At 39.5% G+C, this 26,339-nt stretch overlaps 1 protein-coding gene and 1 long non-coding RNA gene across 2 annotated transcripts in view; one reads left to right on the forward strand and one right to left on the reverse strand.

The window, feature by feature from the left end:
* The window catches only part of GTDC1 (glycosyltransferase like domain containing 1), a 392,967-nt gene that overhangs the window by 16,326 nt on the left and 350,302 nt on the right, over positions 1-26,339 (reverse strand). The window lies entirely within an intron of this gene.
* Positions 13,820-26,339, forward strand: part of LOC309662451 — a 52,083-nt gene continuing 39,563 nt past the window's right edge. Inside the window, exon 1 of the long non-coding RNA XR_014264695.1 lies at positions 13,820-21,733. This is a non-coding gene — a long non-coding RNA (uncharacterized lncRNA). The remainder of the gene's footprint in view (positions 21,734-26,339) is intronic.

The raw sequence follows: 26,339 nt of genomic DNA on the forward strand, positions 1-26,339 counted from the left end.
TTCTGGCACTAGACACTAAATTGAAATTTTAAAGAAAACGTTGGAAATAGCTGTAAGGGGGAAAAAAGTAGCCTTTTAAATCTAATTTGTTATGCACCACAGTAGGGTAATGGATGCAATGAAAGTTCTTTTATTGAGTTCCCATGTCCAAAAGGTATTTAGGTAGCAAAGGATGTTAAGCAGACCCCCTGCAATCCGCCTTTAACTGAAGATAGCAGGAAATAAGGTATATAGGTCTGTGTCCTCCTGGTTTTTATTTCCTCGGGAGTACAACTTATGCAAAGGACACCTTAGGCTGCTTAGCCGATCACAAAGGGTGCACTAGACCCCCTCGCCAGCTGCCTGAATAGCGTGATCTGAAGGGTGGCTGAAACCATACTGGGAGTTCAGTCCTTCAGGTGGGTCTTTTCAAATTCCAATAGTGAGAAGTTCCTGGAGAATTGGTAAGGATTTCACTAGTCTCCAGCAGGTTTGAGATCAAAAGCTTTGGTTAAATAAAAGCCTGTTGGGAAATCTTAAAACCTCTTTGTGATGTAACTTTAAAAAGTCAGTACAAAGAACCCTTAGACTGAAGCCGTAACAGCATGAACAAAGAGTATATCAAAACCGATTCCATTAAGGGAAAGCGGACATACAAATTCACTTAATTTAAAGAGCAATCCAGTTATAGATTTAGACCATATAAGTTCTATATAATAGAACTTAGATCATACCATCGAGCCCGTTTAGAGGATGTGCTCATTTCTTCTTACATATGCCAGACTTCATTCTTGGTCGTTCAGATATGCTTTTTAAACAACTTATATATTCAGTTGCTGAAAGGAGAAAGAGTGGTGTGCATTTAAACTCATTCCTCAAGAAGATACTTTCAAAACAAATTAAAATTAAACTTGATGGGGACCCATCAGTCAGTTGGTTATCTCTTTTTCATGGTGTCAAACTGCTAATTGGCCATCCTCCTTAAAATAATAAACCTTCAATTGATATTGATTAGTAGGTCATTAATGAATGCATTAATTCTAATGTAATTTTTATAATTAATACCAATCCATTTTTTGGCAAGTCACACACTTTTACTAACTGAACTCATCAGTTAATATTTTAACGGAAATATTTTGCTTGGTCAACACCACCCTAAAAAAACCTTTATTTGATTTTAATGTCTGAACTTTGCAATTTGCTTGGAATCTTTCAAAACATATTCATGTACTTGATGTCTCTCACATTTTCACATCAGGCATGTGAGATGGGTAGGTTAAGCATTGTTTTCCTTTTGGTTTTTAATAAATAGGGATACTGAAGCACACTTGGAGGATAGACAGTGTGCTCTCCACTGCACAGTCATTTAGAGAAGGCTTGGACCAGGCCCTATAGCTCCCAATTTCAAGCCTACACACTTATCAACTGAGCAATGTCTCTCAGACTTCAGAATGTAATTATAGCTTATGTTAAAAAATAAAGTGAGGCATCTTAAAATTTTTAAGGTTCTACTTGAGCAAAAACTGATTCGAATTAAGTAGCATTCAATTTAGCAGATAGAAAGGACCTCTGAGGAGCTGTACAAAATGAAAGACTTTTGTAGACAAAAGGGAGTAGGAATAAAGAAGTTATACTAGGCCAGAAAGTGTGTTGGTTATTGCAAGGTTACTTTCCTTTAGGGGATGGCAGGGATCTACCAGGCAGATTATGTAACTAATAATTATTATTAGTTTATTAGATTATTATTATTATTTATTTATTTATTTATTATTTATTTATTTATTATTTATTATTAGATTATTAGTTATTATTAGCTAATCTGGAGATTCCTGATTGACTGGTTTAAGATTCCATTTCTGGGAGAGCCAAAACTGTAATTAAGTCTCAGTTTGGTGATGTGGGGCTTAGCATAAGTGATCTCATCTGGGGCCTGTTGTTTTGTTTTTAACACCTAAGTCGCACACGGTGGGATTCATCCCAAAGAACTCTTTTTCAAGTGTGGTCACTATTGACCATGAATATCCTAAAATTCTCATAGTGATAGGTGGAGAAACTGATCCTTCTACCATATTCACTTTTTTTCTTCACTTCTTCACTCATGTCTTCTTTTACTTCTCTTCATCGTCTGTTCTTCTATCTGTGTGTCATCTGATTAATGACAGGAAAATAAAGAAAGGAAAGTGGCAGATTAAGTCAATCTCTGTGGGTAAAGTATAAAAATCTTTGGGGCAAGTCCTCCTTGAATGAACCACCCCAATGAGTTTTCCCCCCAGCTACCTGAAGTCCCTTAAAAAAATATGAACAAAGATCTCAACTGAACTGACAAGCTCTACTGAAAGCAAGCAGACAATACGTTTTTGAGGGTTCTGCATTCTTACAGAGTCTCCACTGAAACAGCTGAGCCAGAAGCCCACCTTTCCCAGGTGTGCAGTCAGATTTTGGTCTGTTTTAAGCTGTTTAACGAGCTCCTATTCGTGTCGGTCCTGATGGAAGGTTCACTCAGGTAGGCGCTCTACCGAACAATTAGCCCTTTGTGATCAATAAAAAACTTCAAATCAGTAATGAAAGGAGGGCATGGTTACTAAATCTCTGATTCCCAAATATGCTTATGTGAGTGTATTTACATATATATTCTGTGTGGATTACATATGTGTTCAAACAAATACAGTTCATCTCTGAGGTGTTGTTAGGATATAAACATTCTGCTCGAACACTGGCTCCGTGCTCAGGGGCACTATGTGAACTAACTAGCTTATCTTGATGTTCTGGATACTTTCAAAGACACCCTAAGACCTTGCTATGCTTGAAGTTATTGCTTACTTGTGGAGTGCTTTAAATTTTTAAATCCATTCCAATGTGCCACTGCATATTCTTGTATTGGAACTCTAGTCTTAAATTCCAAAAAAATTCAAAACCCACTACTCTAGCAAATGAATAACTTGAACATAAAGGTATTCTTTGAACACTGGGCACACCATCATCAAGATTCTGGACACTAAAGAGATTATTTTAAAAGTGTATGTTATAGAATCAGTCTCAAGACATTTATACTTTTGCAGTGGAAGAAATACCCGCAGAGATGATGCACAAATTCATGAATTGTTCCATAATTTTAAATTGATCGCTCCCTCCTCCACCCCACCTTATCTTACATCTGCTCTAACGGAGCATTTACACACTTTATTTCATGTGAAATTTCACGTGTCTTTTTCATTAGAGTCAGAGACTCTTGTTTATTATTGTTAATTCAGTGACTATCACAGGACACATGATAGGTGCTTAATAAATGTTAGCTGAGCTAATGAATGAAAACTAGATGAGCACCTGGAGGAAAGAAGAAACAGATGATTATGGGTTGATTTTTTTTTCAGTGCCCAAAACAGAAAAAGCAAAAATTAATGTCTAGAATTTTTTCAAAGTGAAAATAGCTATCTTTTCTGACTGATAAATAATACATGCTCACTGGAAAATATTCAAATATCTCACCATAATTCCTCTATTAGAGAAAACCAGTTGTTATGATTTGGTGTACGTATATATCTCTCAGGTGTTAATCCACGCATGTACAAGGTTGACTTCAAAAAAAAAAAAATTGGAACCATAGTATATATACCCTTTTGTTCACTGACTAGCTTTAAAAATTTAACAGTATATTTCTGATGCCTTTCCATGACACAAGTGTTCCCCTTGAACTGGCTATGGTAGCCTCTATTTTGTATATTTCATCGTGTATTTAATTCTATTGACAGATATTTAGGTTGCAGTCAATTTTTATTCTTATAAACAGTGCTTCAATAAACATCTTTTAACATCTTTGCAAGTTCAGATTTCCTTGGCATAAATTCCTAGACGTGAAATGGACTTAAAATGTTAAAGCATGTTGTTAAATTATTCTAGAAAAAAAGGTCATGCCAATTTATACTCCCACCAACTGTGTATAAGCCATTTTCTCTATCGCCTTGCCTGGATGTAACTCATTTAGAAATCCTTGTTAACGTAATAAGGAAAGAAGCCTCATTGGTGGTTGTTGTTATTGTTTTTCCATTGTTGTTTTAAATCCTAGACTACTTAGGGACCTTTTAAATAAATCAATTCTTGATAAATCACACATGTCCCACCCATGAAACATGTTCAGTACCAAATTAACTCCCCTCTCCTACTCAGCTGGGTTGTCTTCTCTTTGTACCAGCACTAGGTATGAATCAAAGAAACAAGAAGATCTTAATATTAGGTTGAACATACCTAGGAGAGATCTAATATGTACGTATAAATCGATGAAATCTCAAAATAAAATGTGTTTGATTATTGACTAAATAGTTTCATCATGGTTCCCCTCTATTAATGTGGATAATTGAGTAAATGATAACATAATTCACAAATTATATAACCCTGTTGCAGGAACAAGTCTTCAGATCATGTCAGCTACTGGTAATAAGACCACCTACCTCTAAGTTTTTTGAAGTCTCTAACGGGATTGTTAGCAATTCTACCACGAAGTCTAGAACTCAAGAAGCTGCTGACATGATGTGGTGGTGTGAAAAAAATCTGTGAAACCAGAGAGATGTGTCTAAGAATACAGCACTCACGACATGAATAAAAACCATTTTATATTTCTCTAGTCCCAGTAAGTGTATGTGCCAAACCTTGCCTTGGACAAAGAAATAGCACCTTTATACTTCAAAGCTTACAACGCTATCCCAAAGAGTAAACACTAGTCAATATTTCTTGCCCATGAATAATGGTAAGGTATTTGCAGGAAGGTCTTAGAGACTTCACGTGTTTCTTTGCGGACTGGGTCAGCTCTTCTGCATAGCTTGCCAATGAGTATGAAGTCTATGTTTTGAAGGCATCAGTGTGAAGAGTTGTAGCCCCACTGCACTATTTTACTACTCACCACAAAACTTAGCTGCAGTGAGCTACCGAGTATGTTCACTAAGACACGGTAGTTGTGTTGTCTATTGCTATACAACAAACAAACCCAAAATTTAGTGACTTAAAACCACACACATTTACTATCTCACAGTTTCTGTGGGTTTAGAACCTAGGCACAGCCTAGCAGGGTCCCCTGCTTCAGGGCCTCTCAGGAGGCTATTATCTAGAAGTCAGCTGGTACCACAGTCACATTAGCTGAGGCAGGATCTGCTTCCAAGCTCACATTAGTAGTTGTGATTCAGTTCTTCCTAGTCTATTGGAATGAGAATCTCAGTGCCTTGCTGGCCGTTGGCCAGAGGCTGCTCTCGTTTCCTGGCCACATGGGGCTCTGCAACATGGAAACTTGGTTCCTCAAAGCCAGCCAGAGAGAGACCCTGCTAGCAAGACAGAAGTCATGGTCTTTTATAACCTAATCATGAAAGAGACATCCAGTAACTTTGTCCACATTCTATTCATTAAAAGCAAGTCACTAGGTTCAAGGAGAGGTGATTGCACAAGTTAGTGAATACTAGGAGTCAGGGATCATTGGGGGCCACCTTAGGAGGCTGCCTACCACAGCAGGTGTTTCCTCAGTTGATAACAGGAATAGAGGACACTGGGGAAAACTGGAAAGGGGAAGGCCAGGAGACACGGTGGGAGAGGAATTTCTCAGGAAAAGGCTCACAACACTAGAGTGATACATACACTGTCAACAAACAGTTGAATCTGGGGGGTGTTAACCACCTTGGGAAAGTGTGTTAAGTCTCAGGTCAAATCAGTATGTACCGTGTCAAACCAGTAACTTCTCAAATTATGTATTATTGGGGAAAATTGAAATAATAGTATAACTGGGTGAAAATGGCAAATTAATGGATAACAGAGAAACACCAAGAGGGAAAATATTCCATACCTAAGGTAAAAAAAAGACTGTAATTCTTCTTCCCTCAAAATGTATCTAACAATTAACATTGACAAAATGAAATTAATGACATTCAAAGGACTCTTAATCTGTATTTATTCTATCTAAACATGTACACCTGCCATTTATTTGTCATTTGTCGAGCTTAAATTTTGAGTTTGTCTTGTCAAGACCATAGACCTCGTGATAATTTCATGTTTGCCTTTACTTTGCACCCACCATTCACTTTGATAGGATAGCTGGCTCAAGGTAAGGGTATGTTGGGGACCATAAAAAAAAATAGAGAATATATAGCTTACTGGTTTATATGGGGGAGGGGAGCTCATACTCACACTAGGATTTTTTTTTATCACGGCTGTTCTAGTACATTGAGCTAATCGGCTGAGTGTTTGCGTGGGTGGGTTATATACACGTTTCTGTGATAACAAAAATGAACAGAGATATAGCAGATAAATTGCCTTAACAGGTTTTGCTTGGTTTTAGTGCAAAAACTTACTAATTAATGCAAGTGTTGCAATCATTTTTATGACATTCCCCAAAGATGGCACTTTAAGGGTTATGCCATATGCTGATTGACAGTGGCCATAATTCCACACAATGAGACTGTATCATATTGTTTGAAGTGAGGTGATATTCATCTCTTGAAACTGATCAAACATATCATTTCATCAAACAGTATTACAATATAATCACGCTGTATGTGGAGACTGCCAAGGCTGATCATCATGTTGTACTCTTTTCCCTTGGACTTCTCTAATAGCAGTTGTGACACACCACTGCATCCACATTTTCCTTTAAGAACTCAGAATCTAAGATAGAGAAAAAAATCTGCATAAAATTGTGGTTTGGTTATGCTGTGTGAGTGTTTGTTTGCAGACTGCTTTAGAATTACAATTTTCCTTCCATAAAGATCTCCCTAAGTATACAAATAAAAACCTGGTAAGGCCAAGATAAAAAGAGAAGATTCCAAACGGGCAGAAAATAATTCAAATGCCTTTTATTTGTCTTTAGTAAACAAGCAAACACGGAAGAAGTGTCTTTTTTTAAAAATACTTTTTAGTGTCTGAAACTTCCAATGGTATTTCTTCCTAATGTACTGTTTTGCAAAGACACTTGCTTTATCTACTGTCTCTGGGGCTATTTCAGCTGCAGATGAAAATGATATTAGAACCTATTCTTCTCCCAGTCTTAGTTGCTGCTCATCTTGGAAAGCAGTGCCAGGATGGGCATGAGTAAATGAGGGCAATTTGGCTATTCTCTTAGTGGCATTCTTAGAGGTATGAAATTCTATAACACAGCAGCTTTTAGACTGATATAATTTAGGAATTGCCCTTTTATTATCCATCCATCCAGCCAGCCAGCCAGCCATCCAGCCATCCAGCCAGTCATTCATCCATCCACCTATCTAATAACTTGGGGACTATGTTCAGAATAGTTTACAAATAAACAGGATGCTGGGATGGGAGCCATCACCTATTCACGCTGACATTCACTAAGAGATGTGTTACCAATTCTGGTCCTCCAGGGTTGATCCGTGCACGTCTCTGAGATGTCACCATCCTATCTGGACCTTACTAATTTGTCTAAGCCAACCCTAACCCTAACCTATTAGGTTAAATGTTCTTAGACTTCTGGGCCTATAGCAACTATGTGGTTCTTTCAGAGACTCCGTGCGATATCAGGAACACAGAGGCTCTCTCTGATTGGCTATCTGAACACTCTCACAGCCATCTCTCTCTTCTACTGCTCCTGCCGTGTGGTGGGCACAGGGAACCTGTGAGGCTAGAGGATCTTGGGTTCCCCCAAGATACAAGAGCAGCTAGCTCTCTGCTCCCAGATTCTGCTAACCATGGACATTTCCCCCAGGTCAGGTGCAGGAAGATCAGAGCCAAAGTCCCTTTTCAGAGACACCACCAGTCTTTAAGCTCTGTGCTTTCCTTCTGACCATTTTCTCCTTTTCTTCTCTTCCTTAACCTATAGAGACTTCATTTAATATATGGTGAAATACACTGAATTTTCATCTATTTTTCTCAAATCTTTTGTTTGTGATGTTAATATCATGATTTCAGATCTTTAGGGCATGTCTGATACACAAAGGCCCAGGGTTTTGAAATTCAAAATCTGAGAACTGTCTCTTCCCCTCTCTTTCTGCAGGAGCATCCATTGCTCATGCAAGTAAGGACAAAAGTCCTAGTAGCTGCCCAATGGTGAAGAAGGGTCCCTATGTATTCTCTCTCTTGCTTTTTGTCTTCTACTTCATTAATTTTGTTGTTTGATCCTTTATTTCTTTCCCCTATTTTCTTAGAGTTTAGTTGGCTGGATATTTTATTTTTTTCTAGTTTGTTGAATAGAATAGTTAGTACTACTTAAGCTACATCACATATTTTTTATTTTGCTATTGGTCGCTTTAAATTTTGAAACAATCAAAAATTCTTTTTTTTTTTTCTAGCAAAAAGGCTAGACATACAGTACAAATAGCTTGTTTTTCCTGAATACTTATAAACTGCTGACCAGATGGTCCATTAGCCCCAAACAATTTAATGTGTGTTTTCTACAAATAAGAACATCCTCCTACTGACTGCAACACAACTAACAAAACCAGGAAATACGTTTTGATACACTCCTGCCCTTTGGTCCACAGACCACATTCCAGTTTCACCAATTGATGCAACAATATTTTTTGTAACAAAAGGATCCACTTCAGAATCACACATTGCATTACTTGTCATGTCTCTATAGTCTCCTTCAGTCTGGAATATTCTTCAGTCTATGGTGGACTCTCATGACTTCGATGTTTCGAAGATGAGTCCAGTTACTTTGTAGAATTTCCCTCAGTTTAAATTTGCCTGAAGTTTCCTCAGTATTGGATTCAGGTCATAGTATCACAGAAGTGATGCTGTGTTCCTCTCAAAGAAGCAGACCAGGTCATGCATGGTTTCAATAGCTGACTGTCACTGTCACCACTTGATAAAAGTGATGTCTTCCAGGCTCTTCCACCATAAAGTTACTTTCCCCCTTTTGTGGGGAGGTACTCTGAAACCATGTAAATATCCTGTCCCTCATCAAACTTTAACTTCATTCATTCATTCATTCATTCATTGATTTATGCTGGTATGGTCTCTTGGTCCCTTATTTTACTTAATATTGTAAATTCTATGAGTTACTATCATGTTACTATCCATATGAATACTCACATTATGTCCAATGTGGCTAGTAGGAGTTCAGTTAAGCTGACTTCTAGGCCCTTTTGATATGTGCCCATCATTTTTTTTTTTAACACTTCTTTGGTTTATGGTAGAAGTTCCAGGTTTTTCTTGTACTTTTTCTCTCCCTCAGCCCCAGAATCAGGCATTTCTCTAAAAATTTCCTTTTTTTTTTTCTTAAAAAAAATGGAATATGGTATTTGGAAGCCAAGATCTGGGTGCTATGTATATTCATTGTTTTTGTAGTATTGCTGCTTCCCATATAGAGCCAGGAATTATATATATGTGTGTACCATATATTTACATTTATATTTATTTCTATCTATAGAAATTGAAATCTATCTATATTTATCTATAGATATTGAAAACCACGAGTTCATGCTTATACCTCCAATCACATGTTCATTCTAGTTTTCTCCCTTTCTGTATATGTACCCCTTCTCTAATAGTGAGAAGACAAGCTTCTATAATTCTTCAAATACTTACTTACACAATCAACCTCACTTTATGCAACCAATCTCCCATCCCTGCTATGATCCCCTCCCACACACAGATGCCTTCCTCTCCCTGCTTGGGCCCTGACTCCCCTGTGTGGAGACCTTCTCACCCTGTTCAGGCTGATTCCTCATGCTTTTTTGCCTACCATCCTTGACTGGATGTTCTCTTCATCCTCCTTGGACCCTGATATTCTCCAATCTTGCTCTGTCTCACCTAATGGCTTTAGAAATGAATTATTCAGGAAGGGGAAGGAGTACCAGTCAAGTTTTTCCATGTAATGTTTTCCTTATCCTCTTCAATCCAGAGTTGAGTTTGTGGGAAAGTAAGAGAAATCACCAGGGGCCAAAAGAAAGAAGGAACTGAGAGCCCAAGTGGTAACCACATGAACTAACTAGGCAGTATAGGAGCTGGGGTGGACTAGGGTGGGGTTATGTCCCAGAAACCTAGGAGTTTTCATTTTCATTCTCAGAAGGACACAGAAGACAAGACCTTGGAAATTCTGCAGGGAGGTGGGGATTTGAAACTGAACCTCTTACATAAATCCAGGATCATCTAAGGGCTTCCCCTTCTGTGAAATGGTAGAGGAGAAATAATCTGCACACTAGCACAAAGAGACAACAAGGAAGCAAGCTACTGAGGGTGCAGGGTAGAAAATAAGCCTTTCCAGAGAAATTGTAATCACAGACATGTACCTCAAATGAGCTTCGCGTCAACCACATGGCCCTGAACACTCCATATTGAGATTCAGTGTATTCCCAGCAGAAGCAGACTGAGAAAAAAATATGGTGTAATAAAACCTCATCACAGGCCACACTTGATGCCTCCAGATAAAGCCTATCAAAAATGAGCTCACTGTTCAAAATTACAACACATACAAGGTAACAATCCACCTTGAGAGACACAGGAAAGAGTAAACACAGCAGAATTAAACCCCAAGGAATTTCAGATAATAGAGCTGTAATAGAGAGACTGTAAAATATATAAATTTTAAATGTTTAAAACATTAGAAAAGAAAAATAAAGCATTAAAATATGTGTCTGTGTCCTAATCTCCTCTTCTAAAGGACATCAGTCAGACTGACTTTGGGACTCTCCCTAATGACTTCATTTTGACTTAATTACAACTTTAACACCTTAGCTCCGAATCATTCTGAGGTACTGGGTGTTAAGGACATCAATATATGAATGTTGGGCTTCCCTGGTAGCGAAGTGGTTAAGAGTCCACCTGCCAAGACAGGGGAAACGGGTTCCAGCCCTGGTCCGGGAAGATCCCATATGCCGCAGAGCAACTAAGCCGGTGCACCACAACTACTGAGCCTGCGCTCTAGAGCCCGCGTGCCACAACTACTGAGCCCATGAGCCACAACTACTGAAGCCCGCGGGCCTAGAGCCCGTGCTCCGCAACAAGTGATGCCACCGCAGTGAGAAGTCTGCGCACCGCAAGGAAGAGTAGCCCCCGCTCCCCGCAACTAGAGAGAGCCCGTGCACAGCAACAAAGACCCAACTCAACCAAAAAAATTAATTAATTAATTTAAAAAAATATATATGAATTTTGAGGGAGACACAATTCAGCCCATAAAACTGCGGTAAACTGAACCTCACCAACCTCTCTTCTCTTGGCACTTTCCTGTTTCCTCTCTGCTTTCCAGATAATTCTCTGTACTCAATGACCTTCTCTTTCTTGCCTCAAGGGCTTTGCAAAGACTGTTACCTGCACTCAGCATACTTCCCCCCATACTCCCCAAATTTGCTTAGCCAAAAGCTAGGTCTCAGCTTCAATGTCATTTCCTCAGAGAAACATTTCCTGACTCTCAGATCAGATTAGGTCTCTGTGTTTTGTGTTCTTTGCATCATTTTTGTACCACTTCATAATTCTAATTAAATGATTAACCGTATAATTACTGAATTTGCTTGATCCTATGATGCTATGCGTTGTTAGATGCAACATCAATTTCAAAACACTTGTAGAGAGAGGAAAGAAATACTACTCTATTAGTCAGCTATTGCTATAATAATGCTGCATGAAAAACCACTCCAAAATTCAGTGACTTAAAACAACTAGCGTTTATTTCTCCCTCATGGGTCTGTGAGTTGATGCAAGTCACTTGTAAAGACTCAGTTTCAGGATTCAGCTCTGAGCTCCAAGCTGCAGGCTGGGTTGGGTTCAGGTCTACTTCATACATGTCCATATGCTTCCAGCCCGTTGTGTTCTCATGGTGAATGATAAGATGTTCAAGCAGAGGGAACATGCAACGCCTGTTAAAGCCTCGGCTTGGAAAAGGCACACTGTCACTTCCACCCATTCTATTGGTCAAAGCAAGTCACATGGCCAAGCCCAACATCAATGGGTTGGGGACAATACCCTGCTTCCTTTAGTGGGAGACACTGCAAAGCCACATGGAAAGGGGCATACATGTATACTGTATAATTCAAAATAGGGTAGAATTGGGAATAATCACTCGATGCACCATAACTACAGCAAACAGTACGTACATAACTTTTTATTATGTTGACTTACAAAAGATTATTCAAATATGTTTGTTAATACAAAAAAATGCCACTTTATTCTGGGTTAAGAGTAAATCTTCATAGTCAGAGCGCAAAGTATCTTCTGAGTCATTTTTGGTCACCAACCATTATACTCCTCATTCTAGCCACCGGTCCTTCATATAACCGGGGCTCAGGGCCTTGACCTCTTTAATGCTTTTGTAAGTTTTAGGCATACAAAAGAAGACCAGGGTTCTCTTTGCATTCTCAATTTGGTTAAGCTCAGAACGTACCCCCCAAATTGATGCTTTTATCATTGGAAATTAAAAACTTTTCATAACAATCAACAAGTAGTTTTGTTTTGTTTGGGTTTTTTTTTTTTTTTTTTACTGCTTATTTATTAAATTTTTTTTTTATTGAGGTAGCATTGCTTTATATCATTATATAAGTTTCATGTATACAGCCTTACATTTCTACTTCTGTATACACTACAGTGTGCTCGCCACCAACAATTTAGTTTCCATCTGTCACCATACAGTTGATCCTCTTTTTCCGTTTCACCCTTCCCCCAACCTTTCCCCTCTGGTAACCACTACTCTGTTCTCTGTAACTACGTGTTTGTTTTTGTTTGGCTTGTTCATTTCTTTTCTTTTTGTTTGTTTTTTATATTCCACATATGAGTGAAGGCATCCAGTAATTGTCTTTCTCTGTCTGACTTGTTTCACTCAGCATAATACGCTCGAGGTCATCCACGTTATTACAAATGGCAAGATTTCATCTTTTTTTATGGCTGAGTGGTATTCCATTGTATATATGTACCACATCTTCTTTATCCATTCTTCCATTGATGGACTTTAGGTTATTTCTATATCCTGGCTATTGTAGATAATGCCACGATGAATGTAGGGGTACATACATGGCCTTGAATTAGTTTTTTTTTAATTCTTTGGTAAATACCCAGAAGTGAGATAGCTGGATTATATGGTAGTTTTAATCTTAATTTTTTGAGGAACGTTCATATTATTCTCCTTAGTGGCTGCACCAATTTACATTCCCACCAACAGTGTAGGAGGGTTCCGTTTCCTCCACATTCTTGCCAACACTTCCACAAGTAGTTTTTGACAGATACTTGACACTTGAATGATAATCTTTCACAACTCATGAACCTCTCTAGCTTGGAAATTCTACAATCTCTTTCTAGTGTCAATTGTACTATCTAGCATGCGACAGGCAACTCATTTGAGTGTGTCCTAAAAACAAAAGGAAATACAAGTTTTATCTCTTGGTGGATATTTTTCCATCTTAGGGTGTCTGCAAAGGAATTGAGTGTTTCTAGGTGACATTTAAGTGCAAGTCTAACATTCCTACAGTGATGAATATTACTTTCATTTATCCTAACTTTGTCTTGTGGCTCTATTTCCATGTTTTTCTGCACATCCATCAATTTTCATTTCAAAGCTACTTGGAGTGTAAGTCTCTGAACAACATTTGAGAAGACAACTACACACTTAAATTTAAGTAAAAATTCAACCCCATATAGCGCTCTAAATAACTCAACTGAGAGGACATTTGATTAACAAGAGATGCAATGTTACCTATATCACATGTTCCTCTGCCCAATAGCTAGAAAGTTTCTTGTAATATGGATTGAAGGAGTCATCCCACTGTAACACTGGAGCAGTCATCTGAAATTATGTCTTGCTCGGTTCTCCTCCATCTCCCACAAGTGCAGGAAAGTGACTCAGGTAGGGTGGACAGTGTCATTTTTACCAGGGTCTGACTTAGATGCTAGATATGATCGATTCTCTCTTCTCAGGCTGTAAAGATCACGTGAAATACCATGAGTCATCTTTCCCACCATACTGAGATAGCCTTCTAGAGAAAGAAAACAATGCAGAGGAGGGACTTAGAATGAGAAAGAGAGACAGAAAGACAGACAGACAGACAGACTGAGCCAGATCCTAGAGGATGGAGTTCTCATAATATCCAAGATCATCTCCTGAAACTTTTTGACACATAAGCCAAATTTTATGCCTGATTAATGTGAGTTGATTTTTGTCACACACAATCAGATAGAGCCCTGGATATTACAAAACAATAACCCACATGAACAACATCATGGTTATAAAAACACACGATAGTGCAGCAACCACAAATAATTTCAGAATAACTCAAGCTCTTCATTTGTTTTCTTGAACATGATGAAGGGAACAGAGAACCTTAAAAATCCCCTTTTGCTTCCCCCATCCAGTGGCTCACATGCCGCAGCTGCTTCTGCGCCTTTACATCTGTCTTCAAATTCCAGTCTCACATCAAGATAACCTCCTCCCCCAAACTTAACCTTTTCAACTTTTGTTCTCTCTTCCTTTCCTCCCTATTCTCATGCCTAAAGCTTAAAAGACCTTGTCTGTCAAAGCAGGACTCTCAGGGCAGGACTCACTTCAGAGCACAAGAAACCATGCTAGCAAATGAGGGAAGACTGGGAACGTCCATGCACGCTTCATTTTTGTCTCATTGCTCCCCTTTTAAAAATGTTATAAAAAATGTTATAAAAAATGCTTAATTTTAAGGTTACACAAATGTGGTTTAACATTTGTTGGTTTGTTTTTCCTTGCTAACCCAATGCCTTCCACATACATATTAGATAACTCATAACAAGTTTTTGAAAAAAAGAAGAAGAAATTAATGACGAGATGAATCTCTGAATGAACAAGAAAGGAATGTATGAATAAATGTAAAAATGAGGCATTAGAGATTTGGGGGGAAATTATTACTGGGAAATTAAAGTCATGATCAATAAATGCTGGACATGTAGAAGATTAAAAAATACAGTTCTAAAATCCAACTCATTCTTTCATGTACATAAAAACAGAACAAAAAAAGAAAAGAACTTTGAAAGTAAAAGCAAGTCATATATATATGTATACATATATACATATATATGTATATATATAGAAAGCTATCTACAATTTAAATAATCCCAGTGGTAGCTGTAACCAAGTGTATTAATTAGAATTCTTTGCAAGCCACAGAGAACAAATCTGAATAAATAAGACATAAATGTATTTATTGGAAGAAGTATGTTTTACTGACCCAACAGTCATCTCCTCCCTCTTATCTTTGTGAACTGCACACTAGTTTTGTTCATGGATCTAATTATCCCTCACCCATATGGTTCCGAGTTAGGTCTTAACTGAATAGAAGCCATTCCCATCCCTGCTACCAGTTTATGCATATATGAGACGTGTGGGAAATTCTCCTAATGGGCTTCTGGGAAAAGCTTTCCTTAATTGCAGAAAGAGACCCAAGCAAGAAAGAAAAATCCCTTCTCCTGTGTCTGAAAAGAGGGATGTGGTGAAGATGTGATGACTGGATTTCTGTAGCCTTCTTGTGAACGTAAGAGGATAGCCAACGGGAAGCTAACATATCAGTGGGATGATGCAGCCACTCTACATCCACATTTCTTGCTTCTGAAATGATAATTTTCCCAGAGCAACTCAGTTGAGCCAAGTTTTTCTGTTTTTCTGCAACTGACAGAATCCCAGGGATAGAGAACCATATCAAAGGGAGGCTGGACATCTGAGCTTGGGATCGGATGGAGCCCCAGGAGCTGTGGAGGTTAGGAAGCAGAACCCAATAACAGCTGGTTGGGCTGCGCTAGGTCAGGTGAACTGGAATTCCAGTGTTGTCTTTTTGTTCCTCTATTCAAAGCAAGTTTCAATTCCTAGGCCTGATTATATTCAGTAAGAAAGAATTAATTCCTCAAATCGGACTTTAGATTCTAATACAAGGTTAGGTAGATGCTGACCAGCCAAAAATATCAAGTGTCTACAGCATCAACAAATTAGCTGGTTTTTCCCAATATCTCCTGTAATATGGGTTTCCTTGTTTCTTAGTATTCATTCTTGGGGGCTTCCATTTCTCCTAATCATCTTCTGTCCTTATTTCCTGCTTCCATAACATTCTATGTCTTTATTTTAAATCATGCCTCCTGCAATGTCACTCTTGTCTGCCTTGTCTATGCCTTCATTCCCCAAACGTGGAAATAAATCAAGCCAGTTTTGTGTCTCAGATTTTCAGTGGAGTTTTGGGGTTACAGATGGAGATTACATTGGAGTATAAGCTGAGAACTGAGTGTAATATACCCATCTAATAAAAAAAAATTAATAATCAACTATATCCCACCATGGGGAATTTGTTGCTGGATATGTTAAGTTCTAGCTAATGTCTCTCCATCCTATGACTATTTTCTTTTCCTCTCTACCAGGTTTTTTTTTCAATTTCCCCAAATTCCTTTAATTTCATAAACAGAATATTTCTCCATCTTGTACTCAAAATCAACCTTGTGGCCTACGCATGCATAGCCAAGAACTCATTAAAGAGCTCTGTCAATGGATTTCTATCCTTTAAAACACAAAGCATTGGGATAGCTTGGAATTAGTTTTTTCTTTATATGATACAAATTTTAGGATGTGCTTCTCTCTTTACTAACCTCTGCAAGCAGAAGAGGGGGCAACTGAAAGATTTATTCTTCCCCATTTCACAGAAAAACCTGTAGGGATTGTTTTGTTTTTTCTCTTCCTTTCTTTTTCTTCTTCCCCATCCCCCTCTGCTTCTGCTCTTTCTTTTCCTTCTTCTCTCCACCCAATACAAAGGCAGTGATTGTAATAGATTCTTAACGCCCATAATTTAAATAAAGAACAAAGTATGAAGTCCAGTCTGAAGGAAAGGGGGAAACCGGGCACCGTGTGATATGGCTTCTAATCCCAACTCTGCAATGTACTAGCAGTACTATTTTGAGTTGCTTCTGAAGTCTGGGATTAAAGCTATGGTTTACCTATATCAGAAGGGTATTAGCAAGACTAAATTAGATGATGGATGAAAAAGTACATCCTCAACTATCAAGGACGACCCAAATGTAAGAGAACGAATACCAGATAGTGAATTCCATCGCTGAAGGTCCATGAGAACGAAGCTGCTGTCTGTGATAAAAGGCAGGAATTCAATCAAAGAGAAAAGAACCCTGGGACTGAGACTTTGGGGTGCCAAGGTCAGAGCGGGGCCAATAACAAGACTTGACTTGAGATGCAGCGCTACTAGAATCCTTCTATTTCTCTTGCAGAGGCAGATTTGATCTCTGAGGTTGCTGCAGGTCCAAACTTAAGAAATCTCACTCTGCTCTTTCTCCTTTAAGGCTGAAGGAGCAAAGAGTTAATTACCTTGTTATATTTGTCTCTCTTCCAAATTTTCCTCATGGGCTTTTTTTCTTAATTAGCCATCATATGAAACTAGAAGAATATTTATTATTCACTGTGTGTATTAAATTTTATGTCTTTTCTTTTTAATTCTTAAAATGGATAAATTTACTACTTTTCATATTTCTCTCCTAAAAAAAGCAATGTTTTTATTTGTTGTTGTTATTGTTGCTTTTATTGTTTAGTTGTAGTCCTCATTTGACTTTTCTTTGGGTCAGTAATTCTTCATAAAAAACAAAATGAGAAAACCTTCTGGTGTGTTTTAGATTAATTGGAAGAAGCAAATAGTTTCCCCATACATTTTCTTATTCTTAATGCTTTTCTTTTTATCATTTACCCAATTTATATATGATACCTAGAAATGCCCACTGAGTATTGGTTAAATTATATGGCTTAACTTCAAGGCTCTGTAGTAACTTATTAAAGTATATTTTATAAAGTGATTTTGGTCGTCAAGATAGCATGACTATACAACGACTTATGTGCATATGTGGCTTGTTGCCATGGTACTAAGTCAGCTCCAAAGGAAACATGAAATGCACACCTACATGCCAATTTCAATCTCAATTATATGTCTACTGCAATTTATTAGACTTCGGGATTCCAAAGGGTTTATACATTTAAAGACTTGCTTAACTGGTTTAGCATTTAACTGCTAGCCAAGGTACTCGGAAGGAAAGCATGTCTGAATAATTCCTCTATTTAAAATATTCTTTATTTTTACCCTGACAGTAGGTAACATATAACAATGCATTATACATAGTCTTATTTTGTGTATGTATGGCTTACTTCTATATCATAAATGCTTTAAAAGCAGAGAATGTCTCTACTCCTCCTTCTCCACCTCCTAGTGAGGATACGGGTATCTAATATAAGTTTCTCTTAAAAATGTTAGGCTTGACGGAATTCCCTGGCAGTTCAGTGGTTAGGACTCTGTGTTCTCACTGCCGAGGGCCTGGGTTCAGCCAAAAAAAAAAGTTGGGCTTGAATGGAAAAACTGGTCCACAAGTATCAATCAAGGTTCACTTAAGAGTTTCCCATGGCTGTTTAATATCTCAATGCAACAATCTAGGTTTTATTTGGAAATGATGATGATTTTAATGTCTTATGCCAATCAAAGAAATTTTGAAAGCTTTGTTTGATAGGCTTCTTTTATCCCAGTTACATCTTTTGCTTCTCTCATCTCCCTTCCCCTCCACCTTCTCCAATTTCTTTCTTCTGTATCCCTCACATTTCTTTCTGTTTTGTACTCTCTCTTCTACTCTCTACACTTCAGCAATTACTTAGGAAAAAAAAATGGGTCTGGCATTTTCCTATTGTAACTCAAAGGAAACCAAGCCTGAGCATATCTCTATAACATAAAGACCCAGTGGGTTCATTTTATGGGGAAAAAAATCAGACCAGAAAGGAAAAAAATCCAGATTTAAAAAATGTTACAATTAGATTTTTTAAAAAGTATATATAGTTCAGCTTGTTTACTTGGAAAAGGGACTCTTAATGTTCTTAATTATGTGTAAGTAAATAATCTAGGTTGATAGAATTTTAGAGGAAGCTGCTAAAACTAAAATGTTTGAGAAAACAGATATTGCTTAATGGACAAAGAAGCTGCTGTATACAGCGCCCGTTGAAAAAACTGAGAAGTAAAGGACCCATGACACCCACCAGTGACTGGGAGAATGTTTTGATATTTCTGCGGGTATTTGTCTATCAAAGCATTTCAAGGCGTAGCTTTCTACTGATTCGACCTTGCTAAAAAATCAATCTAGGAACTATCATTTGCTTATCAATGTTTTTTATCACATTTTCCAAACCTTTTTCAGGACATGAGAGTTTTTAGTTCCTCCTTCTTGAGAAAGAGACCCCCTGATGGGAGACCCTAAAGCCACCACTGGACTTCGACACTATGTCTGCCCTGAATTGAAGGCCCTGTTGCCGAATTTCTCCAGTTTGCAAGGCAAGGAATTTCGCACTAAACTTGAGTGTGTAACTTAAAAATAAAATCCCAAACCTGCTCATCTATTGCAAGTAAATGTACTCCCTTTGTTTCATGGTATGCATTTAGATGCATCTGAAATAAAAGGTAAGTTAAATCAGAAATCTTGGGGACAAGCATGTACTATTTTAAAACAGAGAATGTCAAATGTTGTTTTTCAACCCAGTACCAAAGGGTATTTCACAGGTAATTTCTCAGAGCTGATGCTAGCTAATTATTAGCTATCATATCCTGCCTCCCATTCTAAGTGACTATCTCCTGGCAGAAAGACACAGCTAGGAGTGTTTTGTTTCATTTGTCCTTGGAGTTTTTATCAACATCAAGAAGGTAGACTGAGCCAAAGTTAGAAGAATTCTGGAGCTAAGCAAAAAGCGACACATTTAACAGCCCCCATTAATTGGGGTTGTTACATGATTAATTTGAGAAAAACAGAAGAGACCGATTTCTTTACAACTCACAGTTGGATGCAACGCACTAAAAGTAATCCTGTAAATTACATTTTAAATCTTCAACATATTCCGAGCAGATAAATTAGTGGCATGATTGACCAAACTCCTTTTAAAAGTACACATATTACGATGCATCATAGTTATAAACAGATGGTATTTGGCCTCCTTCCTATTCTCAACATTTGGAATTTCTAAACTATGTGAATTAAACAATAATATTTTATAAACATACAAGGGATTTTGCTCACTGCTTTGTTAACATAGAAATTATACAATGCTGACATTTATTTAAATTTTAAAAAGTAAACAACAGTGTGCATTGAAATAAAGCAAACTAAAATCAACACAGAGAAGTATGCTCTGTGTGCATATTACCTACAACGGCACTGGCCTTTCTAAGGGAAGACATAATGGGTTGAAGAACAAATGGTAGCTTAGATGAGTCTAATCCTTTGTACTCCAAAGGCTCATTTAACACCTCTCTGTAAACAACGGATATTTATACCATAATTGGCTATTTGACCATCATTGTTCATTTACTGTATAACCTGCTATTATGGAGTTAAAAGAAGTTCCCCTTCATTGGCTCATCAGCTCTCATAGTAGTGAAAGTGTACTCGCAGTTTTGAAAACACTTCCACAAACGGGAATCATTCTGACACTTCTACTCAGAATGAGAAACATTATCATTATATCAATAAGTATGTATTTTTTTCTTTGGGGGATATTATTGCCAGAAAGAAAAGGATATGTATCAGATCTTAAGGTCATTTACTGAGATTCCTTTCTAAAATTACAGTTTTAACCCTTTGGCCACATTTTGGAAGGGAGACACATCTGCTGAGTTGATGTACAAAATAGAAGGCACTCGGTTTTCAAACACTATTCTCAGATTTGCAAAGTTGTCCTGGGATGAATAAATAATGAATCAGATATTTCAATCCGTTTTATGGTTTTTGAAAGCCCTGATTATCATTGTTTAGAGACATTCTCTTCTCAGTGCACTTCCCAAGTGTTCTTGTTCTAGCTTCCAGGCTGGGCTTAGGTAGGCCACCTTCCCCTACCTCGGTTTACTCCTGGACTGCTCTTCTCACATTTTAAACAAACAATCAACCAACCTCTACGTTCAGGTCTACAGTTTGAGGACCATTTCAAACCAGAGGGGGTAAAATCTTGAGTGATAGATGCCAGCGATGGTCACCAACACGCCAGGCTAAGGTTTCTTATATTTGGTCACTGGAGTGCACCACTTTAGCCTACAATCTCTATTGGTGGGAAAGAGAGGAAAGTATGCTACAACTTAGATGGACAGAAAAGGAAAGGGCTCTGCTGAAACCAAGAACAAAAGGCATTTTTCTCTTAAACATACAGTTTTAAATGTGTATATGCAAATAAATACCTCATGATAAATAGTAATACTAGCAGGAAGGAGGCCCTTTTAAAAACATAGATGCCTCAAAATGAGATTAAACGTTTTCCCACGTTTTTTTGGAAATCAATGTGGCGCTTCTAAATATTCTCCTACCCAAACACTGCTTAACCTCTGTCCCCCAGCCTCTTTGCGCCTCCTAAACAAACAATTGGTGGTCAGGAGGAGAAACAGTTTGCAATCCAAAACACAGGTATGAGGTGAAAAGAAAGGCGACCTGAGGGCTGGCAGTGGGGTTGAAATCACAAGTCTGAATATATGAGAGATTCGAAGAGGAGTATTTTAAAATTAATAGCCAGAATCCCTGCCTGGAGAGTTCCCGAGCCCATCCCTACTCCCATCTCTGTTTTTGCTTAAGTTACATTTTTTAAAAAGGACAGCGGGGAGAGAAATCATTCTTTTTGCTTCATCTCCGTCGGATTCTCTCACTGAGGTATGAGACTGGCCGACTCAGGGAACCAAGTACAATAAAATACTTAGACGAACAGAGAAGAGTTCTGCCCGCCAGGGTTACGCCGCCTTCCCGGAGGTGCGGAGGGGGACCAGTCAAGCCCGGCGCGAGGGAGCCAGGGTAGCACTGGGCCATCCGCCACGTGTGCGTGTGTCAGCATGTGAGTGTCGGTGCGCGCGTGCCGGGGTGCGTGCCCGCGTGTGTGCGTGACAGTGTGCGCGTGTCGGGCTGTGCGCGCGCCGGCGTACGCGTGCCGGCACGGCTTTGCCCGGGAGTCCGAGCGAGTTGTGAGCGCGAGCGCGGCGGTCGCCCGGGGCTCGCTCGGCCCCGCCGCCTGGGACGCGCCCCGCGGCCTCGGGGCTCCTCTGGCTCTCGGTTCTGGGATCAAGCGCCGCCGAGGAGGCTCGGTGAGGACTCCGTGACCTCGACGTGCCCCTGCGTCCCGTTTTCTCTCGCCGGGAGAGGTGTACAACTACCTCCACGCGCTTTGGCCGGGATCGAGCGGGGCATTGAGGGCGAGCGCCGCCGCGGACCGGAGCTCGGGCACATCGGCCCCGGGGAGAGGGAGCGCGGCGAGCGCCCGCAGGCCCTGGACCCGCCGGACCCTCGGCCAGCCCTTCGCGCTCTCGGAGGCTCCGGCGCCGCTGCCCCGACGCTCGGGGCGGGCGCCGGGGCGCGCGCTTTCGGGCAGGCGAGCGCTTCTTCCGGCCGAGGCCCCCGCGCCCCGCCGCCGCCCCTCTGCCAGCGGCCCAGTCGGGCCACCCGAGCCCCCAGCCTGCGGCGCGGGGCCAAACCCGACCGAAGGCGGAAGACTTGAGAGGCAGGGAGGCAAGGAGCAAGAGGTAGCCAGCCCCAGACAAGGAATCCTTAATTACAGATTAAAGGCAAGCGAAACCGTGCACCACATTTTCCATGTGTCAGCTGACGGCAGCGACAAAAGGAAACACAGAATGCTGGGGGGAAAAAGGCCTTTTCTCGCCCCCCCCCCTTTTATTAACAGTGGAAATGTAAAATACATTTGGTAGTGACTCTGGGTAGGTGGTGCCTTGGGCCAAATCGCAGCTGCTCGCTCCTCGCCGAGTAGGACAGTTTGATGATGCACCCAGAAGTCTGGGGAACCTCTTACAAAAAAAAAAAAAAAGGACTATAAATACTCCGAGTAGATTTTGCTTCCTAAAAACTTCATTACTTACACATTTTTAAGTTTTAATATTTGGTGCTTATAGTGTTGCAATTCATTATCTTCAGTGAGCTACGTCGCGCACGCGCGCGCGCACACACACTCGCACATTTTGTTTTGCAATTTGCAATTTTGTAGATTCCTTTTTTTTCTGGCCTGATATCACAGCATTAGAAATACAGAGGAAAAGCCAAGCCGACTGAAAGCCAGGGAACATAGCTGCAAGCACCAGAGAGCACAAGGTCCCTCATGGTTCTGGGCTCTGGAGGAAAAAGGAGAGATGTATGCGTTTATGCCCTTTCTCTTAATTCATTATGATCACAAAACAATTTCCACCGTGTCCCTGGGATTTAAGATGCCAGTTCAACTCCATGACGTCCTAAATTCTTCACAGGGGGTAGAAAAGTGTTCAGAAGCCGAAGTCCACTCTGTGACCATCACAAACCTCTAGTTCTGTACCCTCAATTTCTAACACAAATTAGAGACATGACCTTTGAGGGTCACCCTGAGGCACCAGGCATTGCACTTTTCTGTGTTTTCTTCCTCTTGCTGCTGGGTCAGCTTGAGAAATAGAGGAATTTGGCTCTTTGTTAGTAATGTGTTTACTGATACAATTTATGCAGCAGGTTGGAGGCAACAAGACCACCTTGCTTAGTCATTTTACCACCCTTTCTCTTTGTAGATATTTTCCTGTCTTTTATTTGTAACTTCTCCAGCAGTGCCATTTTCCCCACAGCATTTAAAAAAAATTCGAAGTGCTTTTCCATGTGGTTCCAGTTAACTGATTTGCCCACACCCCAAATAATGCTATTTGCATTCAAGATTAATAGCTGCATATCAGTAATTCTTAAATACATCCTGATCCATATTTTCAGTTTAAATGATTCTTACGTTATTGGCCAGACAAATGCCTGAACGAGTAAGTTTGTGGACTGGTTACCAGCCAGATGACAGCAGCATTACACTCAGGGAACACAGTTAAAATTTCTGCTCTAGTCTCTTCCACTGCAGAAGGCAGAGAGCCTTACTTATTTGCCACCTTCCCCAGATGTGGTAGTAGATGAGCAGATTAATAAATTGCTATAAATCACACTAAGTTGCAAGCCCTCCCCCCTTCTGGTACATGTTTAGGAAAATCTTTTAAAATCTCCCTCAGCATCTAGTCTGATTTAGCCACACCCACTCCACATTTTGACTTTCTCCTTCAGTAAAATAAAGGTGAAAGAGCAAATTAGGAGTTTTTCTTTCCCTATAGCTTTCCAGTGTTTTGAAAGGATCATCCTGCTGTCGTTTTAGGCCAGTTTTATTAGTTCATGTTTTTACCACCCACCAAAGAACAGCACAGGATTGAGTTTATATTAATAAATGATGTTCATGAGTAGGTTTCTAAATGCCAGAGTTATGATTTATTTTTTTTAAATGGGTGGAGAAAGGAGAGCGGCAATAAAACTAGCCCCCAAGTCACTCAAAATCCTTGGCTTCACACATCTATGTGGTTATTAATTTTTTTTTTTTTTAGTCTTTTAAGTTTTGTCTACATTTCCTTTAAGTTCTACTATTATGGACTAAATATTTTTTGACCATTTACCTGTGTCCATAGCTTCAAACCCTATGTTTATTATAGTTAGATTTATGAAAAGCATTACACGTTCCCCTTTTCTACTTTCTAAGTGTTTATAATTGTCCCTATGTATCCCCCACCCCCGTTAAGAATTTCACAATAAAATCCTGTACCAAATAAATCAAACTCTGCAACTTCAGACACCCCAGGAAGAAGACATTAATCCACTTAGTAGAATACCCAGACCTCCCCCTCTCAATTTCAGCTCTTCTTCATGTAACATTTAGGAACGCAGCTGGTTCCTTAGATTCTCCTCCCTCCCTTTCATTCTGAATCACATTGGCCTCGTTTAACCTTCATTTCCTTTCCTACCCCCCGCATTTGTCCACGTACTTTTCTTTGACCACGTTTGTCTCTCTTTCTTTCTTTTTGCTGCCAGGACGGAAAGCAATAAATATAGTTTTCTAAGACCTTAATACTTTCTGTTAAAATCCCATTCTCCCTCCCCAGTCCACTATTAATGCTTTGTACAATTTTTATGCATCCTTCGGTTGTGAAGTTACTGCTCTGTATTTTTCTGATTGATCATTAAGTTGTGCTGGCTTTTGAGAACTGCCTCCATAATCCTGAAGCAAAGCCTTTTTACTTGGCGTGCTCTTTGCCTTTGGAATGCCTTTCCTGGCAAGGCCAGGCGTTTTGGTTTGACTATGATTCTTAAGTTACAATTCAAGGCTAATTTGTTCAGTTAGGTTTCTACTCTAAGCAGCTCTGTTTCTCACTGTTAAGTGCTCCATGAGGCTGCTTAGTTGAAGGGTGTGCTGTAAGCTCAAGATGTAATATATTTATATTGTACTTGATTATCAGTTTTCAAAAACAGCTGCATGCTTTGATATCTGTGTAAGGAAATATCAGAAGATAATATACCATTGGTATTTATTACTCTATAATTAAGGATGTGTGTTTCCCTTTTTAAAAAAACCCCTATTTTCAGAAATTCATATCTCAGGCATAAATTTCCCTATGAATTACAGTCTAATACCATATTAGAAGTATCTCCTTTTTAAGTTATCCCTCCCCTTCCTTTTCTTTCTAGGGAAATAAGTTTCAGGATGTAATTTCTGGGTTACTATCTGGGATGAGAGGAAGCAGGCCCTATGTTGCACAATTAAAGGTGCTTCTGCCACTGATGCCACCTGCTCCCTCTGCCCTAGGCCCCTTGCACCGGGCGAGATCATGGGGGCTGCCTTTTGGATAAAGGGCCAGCCTTCTATCTATTTGATAGACAACTTCTCCTTGTATGATGCAAAAGGCAATAAAGAAGACTCAGCCGTTCAGAAACATCACAGGTACCGCAAAGTCTGAGATTTTAGGACCAGGAATCAATCCTTTTGCATTCCTCTTCTCATGGTTACTTAGACTACAAGTGCAGCCAGGCCAGGAGGAACATGAAATAAATCTACAGTCAGGTACTAGCAACATCTTCATCTATATTTCTTCTGATAGTATCCTGAGAAGCAGGAGAAGGAGGGAAGGGGGAAAAGATGGACAGCCAGATATGTTCCTCTTCCCCTCCTTTAAGGGATGGTCTTGACCAGTTGAATTGACCGCAACCTCCTGAAAGAGGCTGAGTTCTAGACCCGCCTCTACCACCGTGGGACCCAGAGCAACTCAACCTCATCTCAGCCCTCAGTTTCCCCACAGCTAAAATGGGGACGTTACAAAATAAATGCTTACCAGCAGGGCCAGGAAAGTTATGTGATGTATAAGTCCACCAGGGTGTAAGACCACAGGGAGTGGCAGGGGCCTGGGATGGATGTAGAGACCCAAAGACTCCCTATAGACATAATAATGGTCATAATAAAAACACTTAATGGTGGGATGAATTGGGAGATTGGGATTGACATATATACACTAATATGTATAAAATAGATAACTAATAAGAACCTGCTGTATAAAAATAAATAAACAAAATTTAAAAAACATTAAAAAAATAAAAACACTTAAAATATCGGCAACACCACAGGG

This window comes from Balaenoptera physalus, assembly GCF_965194825.1.
Source record: "Balaenoptera physalus genome assembly, chromosome: 6".
NCBI classification, from domain to species: Eukaryota; Metazoa; Chordata; class Mammalia; order Artiodactyla; family Balaenopteridae; genus Balaenoptera; species Balaenoptera physalus.